At 43.2% G+C, this 27,825-nt stretch overlaps 2 pseudogenes; one reads left to right on the top strand and one right to left on the bottom strand.

Annotated features, from left to right (window-relative positions):
• The first annotated feature begins 721 nt into the window (after positions 1–721).
• On the top strand, positions 722–25,708 carry LOC132476927 (mitochondrial nicotinamide adenine dinucleotide transporter SLC25A51-like; annotated as a pseudogene).
• LOC132476812 (PDZ and LIM domain protein 1-like) lies at positions 23,844–24,819 on the bottom strand (annotated as a pseudogene).
• Positions 25,709–27,825: the final 2,117 nt, after the last annotated feature.

Below are 27,825 nucleotides of genomic sequence, written 5' to 3'. Positions count from 1 at the left end.
CTTGCCAATTCACAGGTGTTGAACCAGTTTGGATGCTGAGGCAGCTGATGGTGGCTGCATGGCTGGCTCCCTCCTCCCAGAAGGGGGATCCATGCCCCTCCTGGGGCCTCAGGTTCAGGCTCCCACGCTGAGGGAGGCCGTGGGTCCCCAGATGCTGCCCCCCACCTGGGTTTGGCTGACCCCGGGGAGATTCTGCACCTTCTGGCTTCCCCTGGAAAGTTCTGCCCAGCAGGACTCCCCTCTGCTGCCACCCTGGCCTTAGCCCTCATGTCCACAAGGAAAGGACCTGGACTCAGAGAGAAATCTGGATTTTGGATGCAGCCCCTGCTGGGCCTGCTGGGTCCATTTCTGAGCTCTCAGACCTCAGCCTTCTCCTCCTCCTCCTTCTCTGAGTCGTGAGCCCAGGGACAGTCTGAGAGTGGGACAGAGAGCTGGCAGGGCAAGGAGTCTGAAGAACCAGCATTTTCCAGATGCTGCTCATCAGATGCTGACTTCAAAGGCTGGCTGGGCCACCCGCTGGCTGTGTGCCCTTGGGCAAGTTTAACTAACCTCATTGTACCTTTATTCTCCTCCCCAGAAGGGTGATAATAAGAGAACTGACTCCACTGATGTGCTGGGGGGTCTCTACTGATCTCCATGCAAAGACCCTGGGCAACACCGGGGGCTCTGGGTGAGCTTTACTCCTCATTGCACCTTGCTGCCAGTAGGGACTTGGGGCAGGATGACTTCTCAGAGCTTGGCCACAGTTGTACAGCTTGTGAGGTCAAATGAGGTAAAGGTCAAGTACCTTCTTCAACAGCCACCCAGCCGGGCAAGTGTTATTCCTCCAGACTCTCCAAGTCAGAGTACTTTTGATGTAACCAGTGGGTCCATTTCCCAAGTGAGAATCACCAGGCAAAGTTATTGGTGTGCTTGTTCAGGTTTGTTTTAATTACACGAAACAAAATATGTGAATGTATTTGACGTACGATTACGTTGTAATCGAGTTATAATTACCTGGACATGAAGTGACGCCCACCTTCAAACCCAAGTTACCTTCTAAGCCCATCTCTCTCATTAAAAGGGGAGAAGGTCATTGCAGGTGGCACAGGATGGAGCAGGGGACCTTGCCAGTGTCTGTCTTTGGCCCAAACGGTGAGTTTGGGTTTGAGGACCTCTCTGGAAGGGTTTCATGGCCAGATCGTCCTGGAGATGTTATCACAGGTTTTGGTCTTTGAAATATTTCTCTTGCTGGACCACGACTTTCATTCTCTGCCCTCTTCCATTCCCATTGTCTTCGGAGCTCATTTGCTGGTTGTCCACAGGGTCTTACAGAGTAATTATTTTCCAGTGGCTCACCTGCCTGGAGAGCTTATGCTCACCTCCTACCATTCTTTTCTGGAATCTGCTTTTTTGCATGAGCCATGGTGATCTTTTCAAAAGGTTCCTTACTGGTTTGCCTTTTTTTCATAATCTGATAAGATCTTGATCCCTTTTTGTATTTTGTGGTGACATTTTTGAGCTTCTACTAAATCCATTGTTGATCCCCTGCTATTATTGTCCATTTATGGAATTTACCAAAAGAAAAAAATGGTCACTGTAGGCTCTCCTGAGACTTCAAACAAAGTTGGCCCAGGTCTGTGAGCCAACAGCCACCCAATCTTACCCTCTCCATCTGCAGCTTTCCAATGAGAGGCCTTCCAGGTTTAAGGTGAAGCTTTGGTGTTTTTGGCTCTAATGTGATCAAATACGTCTGAGCTCTAGGCACTTCCCCCTGAAGACTCATGTTCTCGTGTCCTCTCATATTTCTCCATGAGTGAGAGACCTCATTTAGTTCACTTACTGATGTTTTCATCCTTTCTTCTCCATGTCTTGGTGATTAGGGAGTGTCACTAAGTAGTTGTCATCCAAGGTCCAAGGCGTGGCCAGGGGAACAAGACACCCTGAAGAGGGCATGGACCTGCTGTATTGAGCTTCACACTGAGGCGCCGCCTGCTGCCCTACTCATCCCCATGGCTTCTCATCTTCTTGAAGCAGCCGTTCTCACCCTGGCTACCCAGGCCTCCCAGCACCCTGGTCACCCCAGGTGGACTCAACAGCAGAGTCACATTTGTAGGGTGTTGGGAAGAAATGTGTTAGAAGGAGTGTAAAGGCTGGAGAGAATCTCTGTGCCCAGACTTCTCTCTGCCTTGTCCCAGGGTCTGGCATGAGCCTTTTATCTCCTCTTAATGACTGCCTGGCCACAGGCAGCTCCTGCTCTGATTGGGTCTCACTGAGACCTTTGCACCCATTCCTCCCTCTGTGACTCATCCACAGACATCTCCCTGGATCTGCTTGCTCTCTAAGTCCGTGCCGCCGAATGAAACATCCCGACAATGTTCCTTGTTTCTTCCACCTGGGCCTGTCTCTCACTCCATCCCACCTGCCCACTGTTTCCTATGGAGTCAGGAAATGTCCCATGCTTTAGAGGTAAAAAACAATTGGACTCAGAGAGGATGGCCTTCTCAAGATCACATGGAGTTAGTGCGGTAAGCCCTTGAAACCAGGGCTCAATAACACAGGGGGCTTTCTCCCAGGGATTCCTAATGTCCAAGAGTACTCCCAGTGAGCTGGGATGAGCACGGGGCTTGAGGAGGGCTGTCTAACGCTGCCACCTAAGCCACACCCAGTGCCCATGGCCTGAAGCTTCCATGGTGATGGTAAACAAACGTCACCTACTGCCTCTTCCATTACTGCCATGTCCCCTCTCATCCTGGTCCATGTTGAATGTCCAGATATGAGCAACAGAATCAAGGGAGAATGGAGCCTTGAGGTTACAGGGCAGACCCGGGGTGGTGGCACTGGAGTCAGAACAGGAGCTGGGGCCTCTGAGTTCTGGGGCTTCAAACCTTGGGAGCAGAACAGCAGTGCCCAGGGGAACCAAGTTTATACTGGGAAAGAAGAATACAGGCATGGTTTGGAGAACCCTGATGTTCCTGTGGCCTGGGCATGCAGAGCTAGGACTGGCTGGAGGAAAGACAGGGAGCTAGAAGGTTGTCTGAGAACAAGGCAGACACCTGGATCAGTGTGGGGTCTTCCCAGGCATGGGGGCCCAAACACTGTTGCAGGGATAGTGCCAAGGGGACTCAAACATGGGGTGGGGGTAGGAAAGGTGCATTTTATCATTTTCCAAAACCCAAGTGACAAATTCCCATGCTTTTCAGATGCAAATAGCTCTACATGGCACACAAAGAACTTCCTCTTTTCCCCCAACTGTCTGCTTTTAGACTAAAGTATTGTTAGTAATTTGATCTTTTCCTATTAAAAAAAAAAAACTCCTTCAGCTCTCTTTTCATCTCATCCTTTACCCCTAATATTTCTTCCCTAGTCTCAAATATCTCTACATTTGCCTCTTTTAGTATTAATTGCTTCATAAACTCTGTAATTTGAAAGTATTTGGTCATATTTTCTTGCCTTGTGGCAGCATTTTTTTTTTAAAAATGATTTTCCTGTCTTCCTTTTTCAGGTCTTATTAAATTTTGGGGTCAACCTTTTGTGATAACTCATATTTGAATGAATTGAGTTTACCTGTGCTAATTTTTTTAAAAATTTCATGTGGGCTGTGTCTCAGGTTCTAATATACTTCACTGTAATTCAAGGTTTTGTGTGTGGTTTCCATGTGAAGGAAAATGAAATATATAGTATATATGAGAGGTCTTATAATATATATAGTAAGCTACAGTGACTAATAAGTCAAACTGTGTGCCCACCTCTCAGATTAAGAAAGAAACCACCATTATCCTTGAGATCCTCTATGCCCCCACACATCATAGCTCCCTCACATGTAGGGTAACCACTATCTAGAACTTTATGTTTATTAATCATTTGCTTTGCTTTGTAGTTTTGCTACATTTTTTGGTATATTCACAGAATTCATTAACTGTGTTTGCATGTCCTAGAACATTACATATCAATGATTTTAGTCTGTATGTCTGTCTTAGGTAGTTAGTTCAATAATGCTGCATAACAAACCATCCCAAATCCCAGTGGGATGCCACAATGAACAAAGTAAATTTATTCAATGGCTGTGTAACTGAGAGGTCAGGGGGCTCATCTGGGCTGGGGTTCAGGATCCAGGCTGTGTCCAGAGTTGGTCCACATGTCTCTGATCTATTTGAATCTATGGCTCCTCAAGGCAAGCTCTTTGGGTGGGACAAGAAAACAAGACCAAACATGCAAGGTCATTTTAGCTTATGTTTGTGTCATATCCACTAATTACACTGGACAAAGCAAGGCATATTGCATAATAAAAAGTCAAATAATGTCAAAATTACATTGAGGAATTATGCCATATTGGAATATGTAGATGTATTTATTCCTTTTCATTGATGTATTGCTCTCTTAACATTTCAGTAGTTTCTAGATTTTGCTAATGAAGATAATGCTGTTTTGAACAATCTTGCAAATGTATCCAAATGTGTCCAAATAAGGCAGGTGTGCAAGAATTGCTATGGATTATGTGACTATTTAGCATAACTATCCAAAAATTTGAAGTAAAATAAGAAGATGATTGTGTGACATTTAATTAAGCCTCTTCGTAGGTCATCTGACTCTCATGGAATGAAACTTTGTTGACTTACTTTTGCAGTTGGTTAGGGCTCTAATGTTAAAGGTAAACTTTGTAGAAAACTGGTTAGGTGTATTGATTTTTAAAATATTTAATAAAGGAGATAATAACACAAAGCATTAAAATATTATTGCCTTGTAGGCCAGTAATCAATTTGGTATAGAATTTAGCAATTTTATTTCAGCAGTTCTTTTTCAATAGATTATATAAATACTAGTTCTCATGTCCTTGTTGAATTAATTTTGCATTATGCTGCTTCCTTCATTAATGGGTTAAATAACATTATGACATATACTTACCATTTATTTATATGAGAATTGTTTTTAGCAATTTGAGAATGACCCTTTATATATCTAGGAACAGAATTGCTGGTTCACAGGAAAGATCCACATTTAATTTTACACCCCCAACCCCAGAGTAACAGACCTTGCTAATAGTGACAGGCAGCTGTAGGCCTGTTCACAAGAATAAGCTGACTCCCTTTTCTCCATCAAGCAAACTACTTCCCACAAATATCACTGTCTCTGGAGCCTCATGGGGCTCTCTCTCCTCTGCTGCTGGGTGCCAAGTGGAGGGAAGTACCTACAGGACCTGTGTACCCCATGCCCCATCTTACAAGGAAGCGGTTTGGTTTTACAGCTCAGGATGCCTCCCTCGTCTTGGAGGGATACACCTTGCAAGCTCCTGCATCCTTGAGCATCTTCAGTGCTCAGTTCTACAGTTTTGGCTCCTCTTCCACTTATTCTATGGTTCAGCATTTCCATTTGAAAATGGAAAAGTAGGTGGATCAGAGCCCTTGGCTGGTATCTTCAGTGACAAGGCACAGAGTCACACCTGTGGGCTGGCTGTTGTTTGGGGTGGGGTGGGGTGAATGGAAGAGGTTTCTGATTCACTTGTGTGCTTTCTGCCTTTGACATTCCCCAGTCCACTTGCCACAGGCTGCTGCATTCCTCTCCACTCCCGTGCCCCAAGACCTGCCCTGTGTTATCCTCTTCCTTAGATTTTTAGTTCACTTCTATTCCATCTTGTCTTATCCTGTTCTTTTCCCATTCTATTCTATCCAAGACACATCAGCAAATATTTAGAGGGCATTAACCACACTCCAGTTGTGAGTGAGCTCTGAGCCCTGCCCTCAGCAACCTCCCACTCCCTGGAGGTGATGTGGCCTTCCATTCCTGCTCCATGCCTCCAACCCAACCCATATCCAGCCTTCCCTCAGGCTCAGCTCCACTGGACCCTCACCACCTCAAACACCATCCATGGCTCCTTTGCCTTTAGTCAGAGTATAAACCAGCTCTAAAATTCTTGCTGTTGGCAAAGGATGCTTGAAGCCAGAAGTTTGATCAATAAGATCATGATTCCTAATCTCCATCTGGTCATTAATCCTTCTGCCCTTAGTCCCCTTCCACCTATATGGCCGTACTGGCTCTCTGAGCACTGAACATTGTGCCAACTTGTATCCAAGAATCTGTGCAGAAAATGGAACTAGAGATGTGATAGTAGGAAGGAGGATTCTTTAGTAGTTCTCATTCTTTTCCTGGTTGAAAATGTAGGACATTCCATCTTGGATTTTGATCACCCAGCAAACATCCAGGTACCATTCCTCTTACAGTTGGTATGGTGTCCAAGTTGGCATAATAATATCAAGTTCAATGAAATATTAAGAAGATATATATTTTAAAAAGTATTAAAAATATAAAGTGGGGTCTTCCTCCATCTTGACTGCTCAATGGTGGCATAAAAGAGACTTTGGATTAATGTATAGATTTAGAATCATAGACGAGGATCCTTACCTACACACTAATGGCTCCCAGATTTCTACTTCCAGCCCTGACTTCTCTCTTAATCCTACTTGAGCCAACTGTCTACTTGAGAGCTCCACTTGGTTGTCAAATATGTATCTCACATTTTTCAGTTTATCCTTCATCAAGTTACTAGATGTCAATGGACATCAGTTTTCTCATTCAAAAATGAGACCCACAGAACCACCTACATCATAGGGTTACAGGGACAAATAAGGAAATGCCTGTAACATACTTACAAAGGGGCTAAGCACATAATAAATGTTTATGGCAGTCTGGGTCCAATCAGACAGAAACCACAGAATGATTTAAATAAGGGAAGTTTAATATAGGAACTTCCTTTATTTAATAAGGGAAGAGAGAATAATTAAGCTATGATAAATGATAAGATGAAAGAAAACTCTATAGGGTAGAGCTGAGGGACTGTACCCAAGGAAGGACACACCCACACCAGTGACCAGTTACTGCCAGAACCAGCATGAGAAGTCCCTTCTTCCTGCAACGCTCATCCAGCACCCTCTATTAATAAACCTAACATTGTGCTTCCTATATGAGAATTGCTGAAATGAATCCCAACCACTATCACACAGCAGGTATGGAAGTGTGAATTGGGAACTGAGAGGCAATATATTGATAACTGGCAAAAGGCTCAATAAATATTCACTTTCTGATGTGGGATATTAATTTTAAGGGGAAGGACAATATCTTATTCTGTATCTCTGCCAACGAATGATAGCTGCCTTCATATTGCCACTCCTGGCCCACAACTGAGTACTGGCTCAAAGCTTCCAGGTTCTTAAGAGTCTGCCAGTTGAGCATCAATGAGGATAGAGCTCAAATCCATCACAGCTGATGGCAACAATGCAAAGTGAGAGTTAGAAACCCCCTCAGACACAACTGAGTAGGCAAAGATATGAAACTTTAAGGTCGTGAGACAAGAAGGGGTCCACAACACCAGAGCTTCCAGAATGTTCCAGTTGTGGTCGACAAGTCACCTCATACTCTTACTCTTATGGGGCCTTAGGTGGATGGACAAGCCTTTGACCTGGCCCAGAGCATCCTTATTATTTTGTAGAGCAAATGACATTCAAAATATTTTATTAGCTCTGATGACAGTCCATTTAGGACTTAATTATGCAATTATCAATTTTTTTTACTGGTGTTTATTTGAAATATCAACTTTTATTCATTTATGATTTATTTAGAAAATATTTTATTACCTCCCACCCATAAGATACCATCCCTGGAGCTATGGGTATAACAATAACTTAAGATAGACAACAGACTTGCCCGGTAAGCAACAGAGATTTTCCCTTCTTAAAAAGAATTGGCTTCTTTCACCTTAATACATGCACATATAAAGAATAAATCATCATTGACCCATCAGCAAATACTCAGTGTGTAACACTCCGTGCTGCTGGAAGAGACATAGAGATAGTGTTTTGTTCTTGTCCTTAAGGATTCACAACCATCTTGAGAAGGTAAGAAGAGAGACATAATGCATAGGCAGAAAAAAGGAAATGTTCTCAGTAGTCACATATAATTTTTAAAATCTGAGACTAGAAAAGATGAGGTCACAAAAGAATGAAATATAAGTTTATCCAAAACATGACTACAACCTTAATTTACATCTGAAATAATTCCACAATTACACGCTGGGTGTCTGGGATGTTCTCTACACTGTACTGAGGAGAGAGGAGAAACCAATCTGAGCCAGGCACTGTAGAGAGGGAAACCAGAGAGAAAGACTCTCACCATGCCTCTTAGCACTTCTTTACCTCTTGTCCTTAAAATTAAAGTTCCCGAATTATTCACAAGTGATAGGACATTATAACAAGCTTCTTTCATGTCTTGAGCTGAAATATAGTGGCTTCAGTATAAAACCATCCCTTTTATTAAATTTCATAGTGTTAAAAAGTATAGTTAGAGCAAACCCCACTTATGTGTGCTTCTACTAAATTGGATTTTTTGGGTATCAGAAGTCTATTTTCTCAATTTGAAACAAATGAGGTACCATGAAATAAAACTTATTCAGAAATAATATGGGTCTTTCCCATACTGGAGAGTGAGAAAAACTGTTCTAAGTCTTCTAGTATCAGCCTAAACAGACAGCGGCTTAGAACAGTGAGATGGCTACAGGGCGAAACTCAAAGAAAGTGAAAGAATGTAAATTACAGTCAGACCGTGCAGAGAGTGGAAAAATGAGAACTACAATCTGACCCCCCCCTTCTTTTTTTCTCCTTATTCTAAAGGAAGAAGAATTTCATACTTTTCAATAAAATAAAGCAAGTCAACCATTCCAACTTTCCAAGGTTGAGATGTATCTTATCAGTGTTTTACCATAAGAAATATCAATTCCTAAGAAAATCAGCAGGATTTTCTGGTGACACAGTAGTTAAGAATCTGCCTGCCAATGCAGGGGACATGGGTTCGAGCCCTGGTCCAGGAAGGCCCCACATGCCGTGGAGCAACTAAGCCCACAACTAAGTAGTTGTACACCACAAGTGCTGAGCCTGTGCTCTAGAGCCTGCAAGCCACAACTACTGAAGACCACGCCTAGAGCCCGTGCTCCACAACAAGAGAAGCCACTGCAATGAGAAGCCTGTGCACCACAATGAAGAGTAGACCCTGTTCACTGCAACTAGAGAAAGCCCACTCACAACAACGAAGATCCAATGTAGCCATAAATAAATAAATAAATAAATTAATTAAAAAAAAGAAAATTAGCAATATAAGTGAAAATTAGTCTCACTTAATTCGCTATGAAAAGGTATACACACAGAAAACTGGATTAAGTGTCAAGACTGTGGTCAATAAATTGTTGCAACAAATGACCAATGCAGCAATCATTCATGGACCTAAGGGTTCGCAGAATAAGGGGTAGCCAGCGCTTTCCTCCCACCCTCCAGGTAGACAGTGTAGGAGAAGACTTCTGTGGCTCAGCTCACAGAGAAGAAAATGGCTTCCGCGGGGACTGGAAATGAGGAAAGAGGTACAGAGTTGCTATTTTCTGAAACAAAGCCCCTTAGATATTTGACACATCATTCTTTGGTTCCAAGTGAATGTATAACTGATTTTTTTTAATTAAATAAAAAAAAAACCTCTTTCTTGACTATCACTCAGCTCAGGCCCCACCTGCTGGCTCCCTTTTAAGACTATCCCACCAGCAAGGTCTTCTAGTTCTTCCTAGAACTGGAACTTCCCAGAACTGCAGTGGGTGTTCTCTTGGCTGGTCTTAGCTTTGGACTCTGGAGGCCTAGGAACCTCTGGGCTCTCTCAGCCTCACTTTCTTCTGCAGTTTCCAGTTTCCATACCTGAGACCCTGTGGCCCACCTCCCACTGTTGGAGTAGAATTGACTGCGCTCTGAATCCACCCGGGGATTTGCATCAAGCCACACCTCCTGGCCAGCTCTCTTCCAGAGTGTGGGGGGATCCCAAATCCGACTCCCTGCCAGGAAAATTCTTTGTTGACTGGCTTTGTTTCAAAGACTCCCAAAAGCTCTGCCAAACTTTCCTTTGATTGACCCGGGGGCTGGGGCACTCCCATTGTCTTCCCTTCTGTGCCTGTTGGGGATAAGACTCTCATCGTGGTTTGATAGCTCTCCTAGACTTTTGCAGCTCCCATATCATTTTCTTTTCATACAGTTGTGTCCTCTAATCAAAATCCTTGCAAGTTTAGTCTGTTCTTGGCATCTGCTTCTCACAGGAGCTGGAGAACAGAGACCCCCCCAACCCCCTGTTCTCTCAATCAGTGCTGCCCAGTGTCCTGGTTGAGAGTCACCAACCACAGAGCCACATCTCTCCCCTTCGAAGGCCAGGCCCCCACATTAGGGCTGAACTTCTCTACCTCCCTGCACATAACATCTACACGTCTGGACTATCATTCTTGATGACAAAATAAGATTTGGGGTGACCAGCATCTTGGCAGGGGTAGACCAGGCAATGGAGGCTTGTTTTCCATCACTATGGAAACCCCAGGCATTCAGCTTTGGAAGGTGTTTTAAAATGGCAGGACAATACTACCAAAAGCATTCTACAGATTCAATGAAATTTCCTATCAAAATACTGATAGCATTTTTCACAGAACTAGCACAAATAGTTTTAAAATTTGTATGGAAACACAAAAGACCTTGAATTGCCAAAACAATCTTAAGAAGAACAGAGCTGGAGGTACCACACTCCCTGACTTCAGACTATACTACAAAGCTACAATAATCAAAATAGTATGGTACTGGCACAAAAACAGACACATAGATCAATGGAACAGAATAGAGAGCTCTGATAAGCCCAATTTATTGTCAATTAATCTATGACAAAGGAGGCAAGAATATATAATAGAGAAAAGATAGTTTCTTCAAGTGGCACTGGAAAAACTGGACAGCTAAATATAAAAGAATGAAATTAGAACATTCTCTAACACCATATACAAATATAAACTCAAAATGGATTAAAGATCTAAATGTAAGATGGGACAATAAAACCCATAGAGGAAAACATAGGCAGAACACTGTTTGCAATAAATCATAGCAATATTTTCTTGGATCTGCCTCCTAAGGCAAGGGAAACAAAAGCAAAAATAAACAAATGGGACATAATTAAACAAAATCTTTTACACAGCAAAGGATACCATCGACAAAACAAAAAGACAACCTACTGATTGGGAAAAAATGTTTGCAAATGATATGACTGTTAAGGGGTTAATATCCAAAATATATAAACAGTTCATACAATTCAACATCAAAAAAAACAAACACCCAATTAAAAATGGTCAGAAGACGTGAATAGACATTTTTCCAAAGAAGACATACATATGGCCAACAGGCACATGAAAAGATGTTTAACATCATTAATCATCAGAGAAATGCAAATTAAAACTACAGTGCGATATCACCTCACACCTGTCAGAAGGGCTATGATCAAAAAGAACACAAATAACAAACGTTGGGGAGGATGTGGAGAAAAGGGAACCCTTGTACACTTTTGGTGGGAATGTAAATTGGTGCAGCCACTATGGAAAACAGTATGGAGGTTTCTCAAAAAATTAAAAGTAGAACTACCACAGATCTGGCAATTGCACTCCTGGGTATATATAGCCTTAAAAAACTGAAAACACTAATTTGAAAAGATACATGCACCCCAATGTTCATAACAGCAGTATTTACAATTGCCAAGATATAAAAGTAACCTAAATATCCATCAATAGATGAATGGATAAAGAAGATGGGATGTGTATATATATACATATACATATATATGTGTATATATATGTATATGTATATATACATATACATATATATACACATATATATGTGTGTGTGTGTATATATATATATATATATATATATATATATATATATATATACACACACACACACACACACAGACACAAAGGAATACTACTCAGTCATAAAAAAGAATGAAATTTTGCCATTTGCAGCAACAAGAATGGACTTAGAGGGCATTATGCTTATTTCAAAGTCAGACAGAGAAAGACAAATATTGTATGATATCATTTATATGTGGAATCTAAAAAATAAAACAAACTAGTGAATATAACAATAAAGAAACAGACTCAGAGATATAGAGAACAAACTAGTGGTTACCAGTGGGGAGAAGAAAGGGAGGAGGGGCAACATAAGAGTAGGGGATTAAGAGGTATAAACTATTATGTATAAAATAAGCTACAAGGATATATTGTAAAACACAGGGAATATAACCAATATTTTACAATAACTATAAATGGAGTATAATCTTTAAAAATTGTAAGTCACTATGTTGTACACCTGAGACTTCTATAACATTTTGAAATAACTATACTTCAACAAATAAGAAAGAAAGAGAGGAGGAGAGAAGGAGAGAAGGAGAGAAAAAGAAAGAAGGAAAGAAAGAAAGAAAGGAAAGAAAGAAGGAAAGAAAGAAAGAAAGAAAGAAAAAAGAAAAGAAAAGAAAAGAAAGGAAAACTGCCAGCCAGACACTCAAGGGGCAGGATCAGAAGAGAAGGGGCAGGGTAAATTTTCCACCCCACCCCCAGTGTTTCTGGGCAGCCCTAGTGCTGGGTTCTTCAGCTGTCCATCATCCTGGAAGCAGCTGGTCCAGGTGGTGTCCTGACTCTCTGAGAGCTCCAGGTTCAAGGGCTTGTGGGCTTCAACATGATGGTGTGAAGTGAGAATGTCACCATTTTTGAGCCCCAATCATTTTTCTTTGGCTCACTTGACATATCCGGACACTGGACAGATGGAGGTGGAATGGGGTGAGAGCAAGGCAAGAGCTAGAAGGAAGGATTTTGACTGGTTGGGTCCCTCCAGGGCAGCAACTAGAAGCATTTCACAGTTAGGAATGGGGGGCTGGGCTGTAGGGATGTCATGAGGGTCCCATTGTGACACACTCCTTGCCCAGTGAAGTGGGGATTGGCTAAGAAAATGGAAGGGGGGGCATAAATCAGAGGTTGGTTGCCAGGACCTGAGCACAACAGGGAGACGGGCTCAGAGAGATGGCACTCCTGACTTCTTTGACCCCTTCACACCTCCTCTAATGAGAACTCTGACTTCCTCCCCTCTCTCTCTCCTCAGTAGGGCTCAGGGCAGGTGCCCGCTGACACTTCTGAGCCCAGCAGAAGCAGATCACAGGCTTCTCTCACTGCGGGTCAGTGGCAGGGTGGGGCTGGCTGTACCATGCTAATGAGACCTGCCGAGAGGAGCCCGATGCAGGGGCTGCATTGAGGATGCCCCAGCCATCCCACGTCCTCCTCCTGTTTCCACTTGTGGCCCACCCACCTCCAGCTTCTCTCCTTGTTTGAGTTCTACTCTTAGGTTTCCTTAAACCCCTCCCCCCTGCCTCCAGGCTCCCCTTTGACTTTCCTGGTGATCTGTCCCTGCATGTCCATGCCAGCCTGGGGTCATCAGGCCTGCTTCAAAATGAGAGAAACCTGGTGGAGATGGTTCCTTGAATGTCCTGGACCACAGTGCAGGTGAGAAATGCACCCTATCAGAGCAAAAAAGAATGGTCTCATAACAGCGTCATTTTGAAGATGGGGCTCAGAGTACACATGTTCCTTAAATTCAGTCTATGAGAGCCCCACAAAGATCATACTCCTTGCAAATTCTAGCAGACAGTTTGCCGCAGTTTGGGAGAGAGGCCTCAAAAGCATGACCACAACTCCTGGCCCCCATAACAGCTTCCAAGATTGCACCACAGCTCCTCAGGTGGCAGGATGGCAGGTTTATGGGCTTTTTCTACCTGGAGACCTTCACTTCCATCACTGGGGCCCACCTGGGGAATCCCCAAGAACCACTCTGCAAAGGTACAATCAAATGCCCACTCTGCACCTCTGAAATCATTCACGAACAAAACATGTATAAATTGACCTGTCTTCTGTGTGTGGCTTCCTATGTGGCAGATATTGAAGATAAAAGGCAAAAGTAAGACTCTGTTCCTTTCCTTTAGGGGCTCGCCGTTCATTGGATGAGCCAGAGAAGAAACAATAATTGACTCTAATCAGAGACAGAGTGTGGCCACAGTGGGGGAGAGGAGTGAGCACACAGGTAGGGAGTCTAGAGAAGAGGGCTGGCACAGACCACTGAAATCAGTGCAGCCTTCCTGGGAGAGACATGAGCTTTGGAGGAAGAATGAGATTTTTAAGGGGTGTGGGAAGAAGAGCGTTCCAGGGAGAGGTATTGTGTGGCCAATGCCCTTCTTCCTTGGTCCCCTTCATCTCTGCAGCCATTCCTTCTCAACTCTCTCCTTGCTCAGCACAGCCACAGTGACTCTTCCAATCACAGTGCTCAAAACTCCCACTTCTTCAAAGAACATCATGGTTGGTGACTCTGCTTCTTCTGACTCGACCTCCCTTCTTTGCTCTTTCCTGTCTCTTGTGCTCTTCCCACCTACCCAACCTCCACACTCCCAAGACAACAGGTAGAAAATTACACTCCTGAATCCCACCTTTGCTTGTGTATGACTTGAATATTTTCTGAGTCAACATGGTGAACATATTTATCAAAATTTGCTACGAGAGATTAAGTCTAAAGCAGACTCTGTTCCTTAGGATGTAAATTCACTTACAAGGAGAAAGGAAAGGGACAACTGCCCACTCTTTTGGCTGCTGAGTGTCCTTATGCACCCTTCAACATATGTTAGAACTTACATAAAACAATGTAACTGTGTATTTCCACCAAAAACATACAGCTTTCTTCTGTATATCTGAAGACATTTTCACCCTCTCTCCAAAATAAGGAAATGCACAGTTCCAACAGTCATTATATACATTGCTGACTATATTAATTATTCTTCAGAATTCATCATGGTTCCACTGAATATTCTGTTACCTGAAAACTACATTATAAAATTAAATTCCAAGCCAAAGCAATTTTGAGAAAGAAAAAACAGAGCTGGAGGAGTCAGACTCCCTGACTTCAGACTATACTACAAAGGTACAGTCAACAAAACAGTATGGTACTGGCAGAAAAACAGAAATATAGATTAATGGAACAGGATAGAAAGCCCAGAAATAAACTCATTCACCTATGGTCAATGAATCTACTGCAAAGGAGGTAAGACTACACAATGGAGAAAAGACAGGCTCTGAAATAAATGGTGCTGGGAAAACTGGACAGCTACATGTAAAAAAATTAAATTAGAACATTCTTTAACGCCATGCACAAAAATAAACTCAAAATCAATTAAAGACGTAAATGTAAGACTGGATACTATAAAACTCTCAGAGAAGAGTATAGACAGAACTCTCTTTAACATAAATTGCAGCAATATATTTTTTGATCCATCTCCTAGCATAATGGAAATAAAAACAAATGGGACCTAATTAAACTCAAAAGCTTTTGCACAGCAAAGGAAACCATAAACAAAACTAAAAGACAACCCAAAGAATGGGAGAAAATATTTGCAAACCATGCGACCGACAAGGGATTAGTCTTCAATATTTGCAAACAGCTCATGTGGCTCAATATAAAAAATAAACCAAACAATCCGACCAAAAAATGGGCAGAAGACTGAAACAGACATTTTTCCAAAGAAGACATACTGATGGCCAACAAGCACATGAAAAGATGCTCAACATCACTAATTATTAGAGAAATGAAAATCAAAATTACAATGAGATATCAACTCACACCAATCAGAAAGGCCATCATCAAAAAGTCTACAAACAATAAATGCTGGAAAGGATGTGGAGAAAAGGGAACCCTTCTATACTTCTGGTGGAAATGTACATTGGTTCCACCACTATGGAGAACAGTATGGAGGTTCCTTAAGAAACTAAAAATAGAGCTACTGTATGATCCAGTAATCCCACTCCTGAGCGTAAATCTGGAGAAAAACACGGTTCGAAAAGACATGCATCCCAATGTTCATTACAGTGCTGTTTACAATATCCAAGACATAGAAGCAACCTAAACGTTTGTCGATAGATCAATGGATAAAGAAGATGTGGTACATATATACAATGGAATATTACTCACCCATGAAAAAGAATGAAATAATGCCATTTGCAGCAACATGGATGGACCTGGAGATTATCATACTAAGTAAGACAGAGAAATACAAATATATGATATTGCTTATATGCGGAATCTTAAAAACAATGATACAAATGAACTTATTTATAAAACAGAAACAGGGCTTCCCTGGTGGCGCAGTGGTTGGGAGTCCGCCTGCCGATGCAGGGGACACGGGTTCGTGCCCCGGTCCCGGAAGATCCCACATGCCGCGGAGCGGCTGGGCCCGCGAGCCATGGCCGCGGAGCCTGTGTGTCCGGAGCCTGTGCTCCGCAACGGGAGAGGCCACAGCAGTGAGAGGCCTGCGTACAGCAAAAAAAAAAAAAAGAACAGAAACAACTCACAGACTTAGAGAACAAATTTATGGTTACCAGGTTTGGGGGGAGGGATAGATTGGGAGTTTGGGATTGACATGTACACACTGCTATATTTAAAATAGATAACCAACAAGGGCCTACTGTATAGCACAGGGAACTCTGCTCAATTCTCTGTAATAACCAAAATGAGAAAGGAATTTGAAAAAGAATCGATACATGTATATGTATAACTGAATCACTCTGCTGTACACCTGAATCTAACACAACGTTGTTAATCAGCTATACTCCAATATAAAATTTAAAAAATTTTTTAATTAAAAATTAAAAAAAGAAAAAAATTAAATCTACTAATTTGTATATGTAAAACAGTGATAGGAGAGAAAAGATCAAAACGGTGAATATGTACTATCAACACATACATATTATAAGCAAAGAAAAAAATATGCAAAGCTATTGTCATACTTGTTCCTATAATTTGTCAGGGGGCCCTGATTAAAATCTGTAGCTTCTTTCTTTCACTACTTATTCTGTATTTCCCCTGCCCTCACTCAGAAACTCAATTAGTCTCAGTTCTGTATCAAGTGGAGTGATCCAAAACTATATTCCCAAAGGGTCTGAGTCCTCAATCCTGCCACCTTTTAGTTGTAGTAGTTTTCCATTAATCTTTACAATTGAGCACGGAAGCACAAAGAGGCACTCCAAGAATCCCCTGGGTTCCTAACATAGCCCTCATTGCCCCCACTGGGTAGCAGCAACCTCCCTTACCCCTTGGAAATCAGGATCAATCACACTGGACAGTACTCTCTGTTTGTTGGTTCAATGGAATAAAGAGTGTAAAATATTCAGATAGAAGTCTCATAATTGCTATGTCCTCTGATATTAATTCCTTGAAGACTAACCCTCTGAACTATCATAACTCTAATTTGCTGGGACAAAATGCAAAAATTTTGCAAACGGGTTACTAGATGTAATTGTCACAGGAGCCACACCCAATTTATTCCTCACTCACAGAGCAATGTATTCCGGCCGTGGGGGAGACAACACCACATAATTGTCTCTGACACAAAGTATATACTGTTTAAACTGTTAAACACAGCCGAACCTCTCCCAACAGATGCCACACTGAATCTAAGCCCTTCCACCTTTACAATTAGGCCAGCCACTTCCAGGTGATGGGGTGCGTGGTAAGAGCACTTAATGTCATGGGCATGAGTCCATTGCTGAACATTCTTTGCTGTGAAATGAGCTCCTTGATTCAATACAACAATGGGTGAATTACCATGAAAGTGCATAAGGCATCCTGTGAGTCCACAGATGCTGTTGTGGCAGAAGCGTTACAGGCAAAGAAGGAAAATCCTTTGTACTTCAGGGTCACCCCTGCAGTGCTAATAGCTGGCCACTTTTCTGTATTACCAACTAATTGTGCAGACCCAGATGTAAACCAGTTTCAAGTGTTTTCCTCAGTCAGTTGGTCATCAGGAACATTTCATGAGGCCATAGGCATGGATCGAAAGAGAGCAGACAATGCAAAAGGAATTCATGTCAAAGGAGTCTGAGCCCCCTGCTCATGCAACCTACTCAGGTTTTCCCAACTTACTCAAATCTGATCTCTTACATACCATTTACATTTGATGACAAATTGCTTCTGCACATGCTCAAACTTATGGCCAAGTGTGTTCATGATGGGAAGCTCAGGACACAGGACTACCTCATGTTCTGGAGTTAGGAGTTCAGTATCTACCAAGACCCAGTAGCAAACCAGAAGCTACTCTCAAAAAGAGAATAGTTATCTCCAGAAGTGGATATTTTCTAAAAAACCCCAGAAATCAAGCTGTCGTTCTCCTGTTCATGTTTGTGAGAAGCTCCATACATCAACTGTATTTGCCACACTTTGAGTATCATTGGACCTGCTGGAGCATAAGCACCAGGTTGTAGAGCAGCTTGTACTACAGCCTGGACTTATCACAGAGCCTCATCTTTCTCTGGTTTACCTTGAAACTGGCCTTCTCATGAGCAACTCTGTAGATGAGTCAAGACAGTTTACTCACCTGTGATATATGTTGCCTCTCAATTCCAAAAAGGTCTACCAAGAGTTATGTATCTTTGTTCATGGTAGGTGGTACAAGGTGTGGAACCTGGTCTTTTGCCACAGACTACTGAAACCTTGGAAATTACACTCAGGTGACAACTCCCTGGATTTTCATTGGCTGTATCTCCCATAATGTGATTCACATATGTCTTAATAAAGGCATCTAAAGTTCTTCTTACTGCTCATCAAATCCAATCAGCATAATTTTAATATAGTGAACAAGTGTTATGTTTTGTGGAATGTCAAGTCAATAACTCTGTAGACTATATTATGGCAGAGAAAAGAATAGACCTGGCCCCATGGTGCTGTGAAGGTATGCGATGACCACTGATAGGTAAAAGCAACTTTCTGGTGGTCCTTGCAAGTTGATATGAAGAAAAAGGCATTAGCTGTGTCAGTAGCTATGTACAAAGTTTCAGGGGCCATGTTGATTTGCTCCAGGAACATTTTTATTTTTTTATATTTTATTATTTTTAAAAATATTTACTTATTTATTTGGCTGTGCCGGGTCTTAGTTGTGGCATGCAGGATCTTCCTTGTGGCATGTGGGATCTTTAGTTGCAGCATGTGGGTCTTTTTAGTTGCGGCATGTGAACTCTTAGTTGCGGCATGCATGCAGGATCTAGTTCCCCGACCAGGGATTGAACCCGGGCCCCCTGCATTGGGAGCACAGAGTCTTAACCACTGGACCACCAGGGAAGTCCCTCCAGTAAAATTTTTAAATCTGAGCTTGCAATCATAATTAGAGTCCCTGCCTCAGTTAATAATAACCCACAGTCAATCTCCAAAATTCATTTGAGTTCTGCACAGGCCAAACTGGTGAGTTTAAATATGATAGATATCACCATCCCTGCTTCTTTCAAGTCTTGGACTGCAACATTAATCCATAGAGTTCCCTGAGTGATGCTGTTTTTCTTCTGGTTTTCTGTTTTACTTCTTAGTAGGGAGTGGAAGTTGCAGGGTCTTTCATTTGTCAAGCTTACACACCAAAAAAGGCAAGGCACAGGCTGGGGGTATACCCACTGCTGAGGAGCCAATTCTAGACTGCAGCTAAGAAGTTTTATATTCTGCAACTATATTCTGAGGGGTGGTGGTGGATGGGACAGGAAGCCTCATACCTCCTCAGAACCCAAGAGGCAGTGGCAGCCGTCAGGGAACATAGGGAAGTGAGTAGGAAATGGCCCAGAGCAGCTCTCACAGATCTTCCATCCTCTTGTTCCAGTGGGGGTCACAAGGTGTTCTGCCAAAAGTCAGATTACCTGTGATTCATACCTTTGCCTATGAGGCTTATGTTGTTATATGCAAGGTTGCTAGGGTGCCCAGGTGGAGCCATTCCCCTACATGTCCACACCCTTTGGCCTTTTACATATTCAACCAAGAATTCTTGGTAGCAAAGGCTATCACATCACATGATCTAAGTAACTTATAATGGACAATCACATTGTCCTGGACCTTCTGCTGGCCAGTTACAGTGGTGTGTGTGTGTGGTTGCCAACACTTCATGCTGCACCTGGGTTTATGACATAGTTAACTGACTTGGCCCAGATGGAGAGTCATACTAGCATAGACCCATACTAGCATAGTCCAGTGTTGCCCAAGACATGAAACAGATCCGGTCTAAGCCTCTATCAGTGCACTTATGCTATAGAATTTAGAAGAATCAGTAGTCAATGCGAAATGTACAAAAACATCTAACAATAATATCAGTGTCCACAAAGTCAATTTTGTTCTGTTGTTTCAAGTGGAGGCTATTCCTTTCTGGTATCAGTGGCTATTGGGAGGTTTCTGATGAAGATTCAATGCTGGCCAGCATATTGAAGGGTGGCAGTGGCAGTCTGGGTTAAATTGGCCAAATTCCCTGCATACAAATAGCTCAGAGTGAGATTAGGTACCTCCCTTTACCCCTGACATCCCAGGCTCTAAAGTGTTTTTTTTCCCATCAGCCAGGGTCCTTCCACAGCCAGATAATCAGAATGACCAGTTCCTGCACCTGTCACTCCATCATGTTTGAAGAATCCTTCCTGTGTCTTAACCACACCATAAACTCAGACTCATTCCAATGTGGCTCAGCAGTATATATACTTTGTACTACTCTTGAAAATTTATCTCACCCCCTGATGTGTGGTCGCAACAGGACCACCTTAGGAGTTGTGGTGGAATATGACAACCTCATATTCCTGATCATTATAGTAGGCATAATTCCCTCAATTCAACAAATATAGCCAGATGGCAAAAGAAACACCAGATTAGAGTCACCCACCCCCCGTTCTTTTTTGCTACTCTGAAACTCCAGTAGCCCAGTTTCCCAAGGGGTAAGCAGGGAGGTACAGCAAGAAGGGTTAATTATGCAGTATGGGAATCTTACAAGCAGTCTAGGTCTCCTCCATCCCCCAGCATGACCAAAATTCTATTTAAATAGGTGGTACTATTTCTAGGAATTGCTACATTTAGACTCCAAAGTGTCTTTATGAAGAGTATGCTCCACTGGGAGCTGAGCCTACTTTGTCAGTTATCTTGGTCTGTTTTTCCTTTCAGAGGGGCCCATTCCATCCTTTAAGGGCACCTGCTACCTGGCAGTACAGGTTTGACAAGCTTGTGTATTCCAATGATGTTCATCATTGAAGGATCCTTTCTCTGTGGCATCCACATGGGTCAAAAACAGGGGGTTTGGGTCTTGTGCAATGAGCTGCCATAAAGTTTGTCCCCATAGAAAATGAAACTTTCGGGCTTCCCTGGTGGCGCAGTGGTTGAGAGTCCGCCTGCCGATGCAGGGGACATGGGTTTGTGCCCCGGTCCGGGAAGATCCCACATGCCGTGGAGCGGCTGGGCCCGTGAGCCATGGCCGCTGAGCCTGCGCATCCGGAGCCTGTGCTCCACAATGGGAGAGGCCACAGTAGTGAGAAGCCCGCATACTGCACAAAAAAAAAAAAACAAAAAAAACAAGAAAATGAAACTTTTTCATCCAGTTGTCCCACCACGGTGATTGCCTCAGTTCCTTCAGAGTCAGTGAAAATATAATAAGGTGAACTTGGGCGGGGGGTGGGGGGGTGTTTCCAGGCAAGCGCAGCTCCCTCCACTGAGCAGAGTTCCCTTTACCATGCACAGTTTTAAGCAGTTTTATTTGGGTATACCCCATCATCCTTTAATTAGCCAGTCTGTCTGTGAACCAGGCCCAGGTAGCCTCAGGAAACTGGGCATAACAAAGCCTGGAAGAAGCCGGAGTGGCTGGCACAGACCCTGCATCTGAGATAGGCATGTTTGGCCAATGAGTGGGCACTTTTTCATGTACCTGTAAGACGTCATTAATGCCTGGTTTAATTTCCTGGATATACCATTTCCGTTAGTAATGGAGGCTTGTTTGGCAATACCCACTTTGTTGGTGTTCTTATTTCTGACCCATCTCAGGATAAGGATGTCAGGGTGTAGTACCACCTGCTGTTACTTTTTTAGCTTTTCAGTGTCTACTAGAACCCAATAACAAGCACTGACAGTCTCTCAAATGGAGTATACCAGGTGGCAGTGTCAGGCACAGGTACTGCAAAGTGACATTCTCAAGTTGTTAAAAACATCATTCTTGGGAATTCCCTTGTTATCCAGTGGTTAGGACTCTGCACTTTCACAGCTGGGGCCCGGGTTCGATCCCCATTTGGGAAACTAAGACCCCACTAGCCAGGCAGCGCAGCCAAAAAAACAAAACAAACAGAAAAAACATAATTCTCTGCACCAGTGCTGGGTTGAGGGCTCCTGGGCTCCCCTACTTGTGAGTGGGCGGCCATCAGGCATGGAGTCCGGCACCGTGGTAATGGGTTTAAAAAAATCCATCTTGAAGAAGAAAGATCTTAAGCAATATCAATTCAGAAGCTTATGAAAAGAGGCCTCCAATCCTAACGTCTTCAAAACGAGATATATCACCTCATATTGCAAATGTTGGCGAAATGAAGCATTACTTGTGTAGCTGCTGTGAGCTTTCAACAATGTAGCAGCCACATTTCCCATTCGGAAAGTCCTCTTTCCAGTGAGAGCTGTATGGAATCAAAACCCGGGATGCAGTATTTCACTTGAGGAGGGATGGATTTCGAAACTTGTATCCCAGAATCCTTCTCCCATTAATGCAGAAGACAGCTACGCTGGCACTTACGTTTTGCCTCTATGAGGATTTATCTTGCCTTCCCTGTAAGCCTATCAGTTCCCCGGAGTTTGCAACCCTGAGCCTAGCAGCAGTACTTGCGGGGTCAACAGAAGAAATTTTCACTCCATTGGAAAGAGTTCAAACATTGCTTCAAGACCACAAGCATCACGACAAGACTTTCAAGGCACTGAAATGCCATGGAATTAGTATTTATCAAGGTTTGGTGCCCATTCTTTTCTGTAACGGATTCAGCAATGTCTTTTCTTTCTTTTTTTTGACCTTCGAGTTCCCATTAAGGAGCATCTGTCTCCACTGTAGGTATCATGGAGGTGGGTGGTATGTCCTTCTAGGCCTCTCGGCCGGTGACGAGAGGGAACCAGACAGAGCCTTTCTAATCTCTGAACGATGTTCTCAGGAAGTGAAGCTGGGGTGGGGGGTTGGGTGGGAGGCCGACGGCTGCATCCACACGGGCCTCCGGGCAGGCGTCGTGGCCTGGTGTCCGAGTCTTGGGGCAGCGTGGCTGAGGTTGAAGGACCACGTGTGTCTGTCCAACAGGGCTGCCACCATCTCGGGAGACTGAGGGCCTTGAAGGCCGGGACTCCTTTCCCTGTCCAGGCTCGCCGCTGGGAGTGAGCAACTCAGAGAACTGGATGGCAGACTCACTGCAAGGTACTGGAGGCGGGAGCAGCATCCCCTCAACTCCCCCCACCGGTGCTGCAGACTAGTGAAGGGTTGCCAGCGTGAGATCACCAACAGCCGAGTATGGGACAGGCACTTTGGCCTGCTCGGAGGTTTTTTTTTGGGGGGGGCGGGTTGGGGTGGTTTTTTTTTTTGTTTGTTTTGTTTTTTTTTTGTGATACGCGGGCCTCTCACTACTGTGGCCTCTCCCGTTGCGGAGCACAGGCTCCGGACGCGCAGGCTCAGTGGCCATGGCTCACGGGCCTAGCCGCTCCACGGCATGCGGGATCTTCCCGGTCCGGGGCACGAACCCGTGTCCGCTGCATCGGCAGGCGGACTTTCAACCACTGCGCCACCAGAGAAGCCCTTTTGTTTGTTTTTGAAGTCTATTAATTGATTGAGTAAAAATGAAATCATTGTCAGACATTAAATTCAGTTTGATTCAAATTTGGCTGATGTTCATCTGCAGCAGAGATGAATGGAGGTGAAGAGAAGACAGTGACGCTGGCAAGGGGACACCGAACAAAACCATTCTCAACCGCTCTCTGCTGATTATAAAAGCGGGCATCATGCAGCCAGCGTGAGTCAGTTAGCAAAGGGACACGTGACGTTTAATGAGCAGGGATAAAACCAAAGTCATTAACAACTTTCAAGAAAAGAGAGGCCAGAGCTTTTAGAGGACAAGATGCAGAAGGGGCTCGTTGGAGAACAATGTTGGCTGCAGAGCTGCCAGCTCACTTGGGGAACACAGTGATCACGTCATAGGAGCCCTCGGGTGGAGTGACCCACTCCCGGGTATGCTTTTCACAGTAGATCTGATCCTCCACAAAGAAATGGACTTTCTGTTTCAGGTTGGTGCCGCAGTCGGTGCACACATAACACTCAGGGTGGTGGGGATGGTCCCGCAGCTTCATAAAACACGCCAGCAATGCCAATGCCACATTTATCACACATGAGCAACTTCTGGGCATTTCCAACCCATGCAGCCACTTTGGTGACTGGAGCCTTAACACTTCTGAATCCTGATGGCTTGTTGGGATCCCCTTTCTCCTCAGACTCCAGGATTTCCTGCAAAACCAGGAATGAAGAGGATTGTTTCAGAGCCTCATTTAACTCCTGTTTCTCTGAAGAAGACTTCAGAATCTTTGTCAATGACGAGTCCGCTTGGAAGCTGAGAATGGTCTAAGGTTCTGCCATTCGTCTCCTGCTCTCTGGCTGCCTTCTTTGACTCCAACGCGTTGTTGAAGTTGGAGATGTTTTCAGAGGAGTAGAGGTCAGCTGGGTTGTTGTACTGGTTTGTGATGACCCTGGGGGCAGAGCTGGAGGCAGGTGAGATGGTAAAGGGCATGGTACTTTTGTTGTGGGTGCTTCCTATGTGTAGGACCTCTTGGGGTTCAGAGACCAAATTCATCTTGTATGGGTGATGTTTTCCTCCCTCTGTCACCAGAGCAGACAGATTTTCTTTCAGATCTGGCTACTATGAGAGTCATCTTGTCTGTGCAGCCCTTGATTTTGTTCTGAGCTTCCAAGTGCATCATATTGCTGGTATTTTCCCTATCAATGGTTGTGATTACACACAGAATTAGTTATAGCAGCCTTGCTTCTGGGAGTGACCCAGGAACTAGCGAGAGGCTGCTTGAAATCCTTGCCCCCCACAAGGTGGAAGCTCCAGGGTCCCTGGCCCTGGAGGACTATTTGCAGGGTGGTCATGGCATGGCGATGGTGGGTGGCAACCCGAGGGGACAGATGCGGCAGGACACAGAGTGATGCATTGTGCTCCCCGGCAGCTGTCCTGTTAGGAGGTTTTGAATGCTGAAGAATGGCGATCAGCAGTGCAGAGTTTTAAAGCTAGCGGCAGCAGCAGTAACCCAGCCAGCCCAAGAAGAGGTTATGCTGCAGCAGGAGCAGAATTTGAAGCCCTGAGGACCGACCAGTGGCCGCCGTCAGCTTGGACTCTGAATCTAGGCTTCAACATCTGATGTAGAAACACTCTCATCTTGTGCTGAGTATCAGAGAGGACATTCTTACCAATGAGAGAGTGAAGAAATTGATTTGGCAAGCTTCTTCTGAGACAGGCACTTTTGGTGTCATTAATGAGTTTCCTAGTATTGTCTCTTAACCAAAAGGAGCTTTTGTACACTAAATATTGTATGAATTTGTTATATTGGGTGAGGGTCTGAGTTCTTTGAACTGGAAACTTCTTGAAATTAATACCTCCATGCAATTACTATAAACATACCGTAATAAATGGTCTTTGTTATTGGTTCTTAAAAAAAAAAAAAGGAGTATCTGCTTACTACTATGACTCACAGGGCTCATTTGGTCATGACTTTGTCTGTGGAGGTCTATTGGGTGCCATGTTGGGAATCTTGTTATCCCAGTTAATGTTGTAAAAACTCCCATGTAGTCTCAGATTGGTGGGAAACTTCAATCTTTCCCCAAGGTTTTCCAAAAAGTCTGGCTATAACAGGACAGAAAACTGACAAGTCTTTTCAGAAGTGCCCACCTGAATTACCACTGGTCCCTCATCTCTTGGGGCATAATTAATGTGACTTACAAGTTCTTGTTAAAGATTATATCAAAGAAATCAGTTAAATGACATTTATCAACTGAATAGACCTAAGAAGAATGCAGTTTTGCTTCATTACTAATTAGCCAAATACAAGTTGGTGTCATAAGACTGGGGCACATGAGTACGGGCATAGCTGCTTTCCTTAAGCACAAACAAATTCAGAATAAAAGGCTTCAGTAGGGGAAAAAAAACTATTCTCATACAAATAGATGATGAGCATATGTCAAAGTTTTATTTAACTGCTTAATTAAGGAAGCAGAAGAGTGATAAAACTAATTTCATGAGGATATGAGAAACTGGGATTTATATAGAGGAAAAATTGCCGAATAGAACACAAAATGTTATTGTGCCAAAGGACAATAAAGCTGCAAACTTCAGGGTTATCATCTTTACCAAATACAAAAATCATCACAACTTATCATTCTCCTACAAGTTCACCTCTACCTGTACTAAATTATAGAACTTCATTATAAAATTAATTATTAATAAGTCAACAAAGTTACATCCCTGAGAGAGTTAGATAATCTCTAGGATGCTTAATAAAAACGCTCTTAGAATGTTATTTAAAGGTCATATAATCATCTTTTTGCTTTATTTCAAAGTTTGGGGTAATTTTGCTATACAGTAGTTTAATATTGAGCAATTCTCACACACCTGCCCCAGGAGACATGTACAAGCATTCAAAGCAGCATTGTTTGTATTAACAAAACTCAAATATCCATAAAGAGCATCATGGAAACATCATTACAATCATTACAATGAGTACTACCTCAGTTAAGATGAAAAAGTAGTTATTTGTAGTGAGGTGGATGGACTTACAGTCTGTCATACAGAGTGAAGTAAGTCAGAAAGAGAAAAAGAAATACCACATGCTAACACAAATATATGGAGTCTAAAAACAAACAAAAAAAATGGTCATGAAGAACCTAGGGGCAAGATGGGAATAAAGATTCAGACCTACCAGAGAATGGACTTGAGGATACAGGGAGGGGGAAGGGTAAGCTGGGACAAAGTAAGAGAGTGGCATGGACATATATACACTACCAAACGTAAAATAGCTAGGTAGTGGGAAGCAGCCGCATAGCACAGGGAGATCAGCTCGGTGGTTTGTGACCACCTAGAGGGGTGGGATAGGGATGGTGGGAGGGAGGGAGATGCAAGAGGGAAGAGCTATGAGGACATATGTATATGTAAAACTGATTCACTTTGTTATAAAGCAGAAACTAACACACCATTGTAAAGCAATTATACTCCAATAAAGATGTAAAAAAAAATAAATAACACACCATTTTAAAGCAATTATACTCCAATAAAAATGTTAAAAAATAAATAATAAATCATTAAATTAAATAAAATAAAACAAAAAGGATGAAAAGTACACCTACATGTTCTTAGATGGAATTATATAACAAACATAATTGTATCAGTGTGGTAGATTGAGTTACAGCCTCCATTTATGGCTTCCTTCTGTTGTGTTTCAGAGCCACAACTTTCCCAATTCCTCAGGGTAGTCAGACAGGAATTCCTCACTTCTGAATTTTAAACTAAGTCATATGATTGCTTTGGCCACTGAGACGTTGGTGGGCGAGACACAAGCTAATGCTAAAAGTGTTTGAATGGATGGGAAATTGGTTCAAGATGGTGAAATAGAAGGACGTGTGCTCACTCCCTCTTGCAAGAGCACTAGAATCACAAGTAACTACTGAAAAATCACCGATAGGAAGACACTGGAACTCACCAAAAAAGATACCCCACATCCAAATACAAAGGAGAAGCCACAGTGAGATGGTAGGAAGGGCGCAATCACAATAAAATCAAATCCCATAACCACTGGGTAGGTCACTCACAAACTGGAGAACAATTATACCACAGAAGTCCACCCACTGGAGTGAAGGTTCTGAGCCCCACATGAGGCTTCCCAACCTAGGGGTCTGGAAATGGGAGGAGGAATCCCCAGAGGATCATTATTTGAAGGCTAGCGGGATTTGATTGCAGGACTTTGACAAGACTGGGGAAAACAGAGACTCCACTTTTGGAGGGGACACACAAAGTAGTGTGCGCATCAGGAAGCAGTGGGAAGGAACAGTGACCCAATAGGAGGCTGAACCAGACCTACCAACTAGTATTGGAGGGACTCCAGCAAA

This window comes from Mesoplodon densirostris, chromosome 16, assembly GCF_025265405.1.
Source record: "Mesoplodon densirostris isolate mMesDen1 chromosome 16, mMesDen1 primary haplotype, whole genome shotgun sequence".
NCBI classification, from domain to species: Eukaryota; Metazoa; Chordata; class Mammalia; order Artiodactyla; family Ziphiidae; genus Mesoplodon; species Mesoplodon densirostris.
This window is presented reverse-complemented; position numbering and strand designations above follow the sequence as displayed.